The sequence below is a fragment of the Dipteris shenzhenensis genome, chromosome 4, assembly GCF_047967505.1.
Source record: "Dipteris shenzhenensis isolate YYH24624 ecotype China chromosome 4, Dip_SZ_1.0, whole genome shotgun sequence".
Lineage (NCBI taxonomy): Eukaryota > Viridiplantae > Streptophyta > Polypodiopsida > Gleicheniales > Dipteridaceae > Dipteris > Dipteris shenzhenensis.
Window position 1 is genome coordinate 61,517,198 of NC_141599.1, and position 2,500 is coordinate 61,519,697.

The following is a 2,500-nucleotide window of genomic DNA, read 5'->3' on the forward strand; positions in this document are numbered from 1 at the left end:
TCGCGCATGGGGCATTTGAGCAGCTGACATGGGTGTCCAGCGTCCAGGCATTAGATTCAAGTGATATTCACAAAGCTTTCTTCTGCCTTTGCTACACATTTTATACATGTGAAGTTTATTTGCATGTAATCTTCCACTCACTTACGACATGACATATTGCTCATGCGAGGCAGAATGAATACAATACTTTACCCTAGCAGTGAGGCATTATATCAAAGATAGAGGATGAGTCACCAAGGTTGGAGCTATCAATCACAGGCTAGAATTCACACGATACTGAATGTAGGAATCGCATGTACCAGCCTGGAGGCAGACCGATGATTCGGCCAACCAGTCTGGGAGAGAACGAGAAACGTAGAATCTCCACCCATGCAGTAGTTGGTGTCCACCAAAACTGCATGCAGTCTCCACATGGCCGTGACTAGACCTAACCCATGCTTAGGTTTGCTTCAGTCCAACAATGCTTATGTTGCCATTGCACTATTGAGTACAAGCTTGAGCCAAATTCCTGGTGAGGTCTAGTGCCATGAAGTATAGGAGTGCATACAAGTCAAGCGCAACTGTCCAGGAAGGCTGGTTAACATACACTTCTTGAATCGAAGATAGTTCATAAGCTACTTCCAAGCTACCTATACAAAAAGGAAGATGGGTCAAACTAGAGATTTGGAAAAGGTTCAAGGGCTCATTATCCACATTTAATGAACAATGTAGAAAGATTAAGAATCAAGATACTATCAGCAATATATGAGAACTAGGAATCTGAGAGAAAAACAAAATGATAAATGTTAAACTTAGTCCTCAAATTAATGAGTACACTAGGTAGAAAGGCTGGTGCTTGGACACAACTTTTTACAAAAAGTACGATTTAAGACAATGCGTGTGTTAAGACAACAATGTAGATACTAAAACAACTTAACTTAGGAACCTTTTACGTAGTTTTTGTTCGATTTAAGAGTGCCCAGAATTGCAATTCAAGTTAAGAGTGCGCAATAGAGCGAAGGTTAGACCGTCCTTTTAAAGAGCAATGTGAGACCAACGTGAGGATAATAGTTTTGCAGACCCTGTGACAAGAACAAAAGAAAGAAGAGCACTCTTACCTTATTCAGCCAAGTTACAAGTGGAGCAGCAACTCGCAGTCCCCGTCAGCCCACCAATAATAACGCCTTCACGTCATCATGGCCAAAAATATCTGAATGATGCCTTCACATCGTCATGGCCGAATCGAGGACTTGATCTTCAAATTGCAGCCCAACCCGCGTAGCATGCAATCACGTGCAAGGCATTATACATCATCCATCTCTCAATTGCACAGACACACACTAGAGTGCAGCAGCACCCCATCTTGTATATTTCATGCTTTGCTGCCCTGAACGGATTGACGTGCACAATCCTGCACCACATTTACCATCGATTGAAGACGTCTGATATTGTACGGGAGTGTACACGTCCATCTTGTCGGATGCCTTCCTGAGATAGCCCCATCTTCCTTGGGGTGTTTGTCGTCCTCGCACTAGACTGTGGTGGTCGTACATACAGTGTGCTCGCCTTTACATCCCGGGCCCCTTTACTGCACCAACGGATGAGAGGCACCAGGTTCCGATACCTAAGCTTGCCTATGATGGAAACCTCGGCAAGGAACCTTGGTTGGAGTGTTTGGAGGTCCTCTTCACTGCCACCGGCATGTGTTGGTATTGATCCAAAGCCTCCTTTGCCCAACAGCTGGTGGAAAGCTTCCGTCTTGGTCGATCACATCGTGCCTCCGACACTTCACAATTGCTGCCATACAAGTACAGCTAAAATGCTGCTGCCCACAGGAATAACGAACAGCCTTTTGAAAGAAGGCAGTGGCATAGCATCGAAGCGAGGAGCCTGCGTGCCGTAATTGGTGAAGGTCCACGAGTGAACGTTATATTGAGCGCCTGGCGGTGGTCCGCTGCCTAAACCCTACGAATCCCACATGCATTTCATCATCCACAATGCTTAAACAATCGATGCTTACCCAATCCTAGCTTCGCCTAATGCATTCGCCCTCCCGTAATCTGCAGGCAATGAAGGGAGAGGAACTTCGAGAGGATGGGAACGAAAAGAGGGGAGAAAGAGGGCTGGGGCAGGTTACGAAAAGAGGAACTTCTAGAGGATGAGAAAGAGTGCTGAAGGAAGCTTGAGGCGGAGGCGGAGGCGGGCTGCAGGTTGCCTGGCTAGAGAGTGCCTGCAATGGTGGGAAAGCGCAGATGCGTGAGGGAATACACTGTATGCCCTATTCACTTATGTCTTGTTCACTCAGGCTTTGTGGATTAGTAGAAATAGCAAAAGTCCACAAAATTTCAGTCGCTAGTACAGCTCATGGTTCCACGGTCTAGGCGATCCTTTTGTCTGAGCTAAGAGGTCATGAGCTCTAATCCTGCTTGCCCCTACTCGGTAATATAAATATAATTATTAATAAACTTTGCCTTTGCCTTCGCCGTAGCCCGAGCCTCGTCTCCCCTCTTTTTGCTCGAGC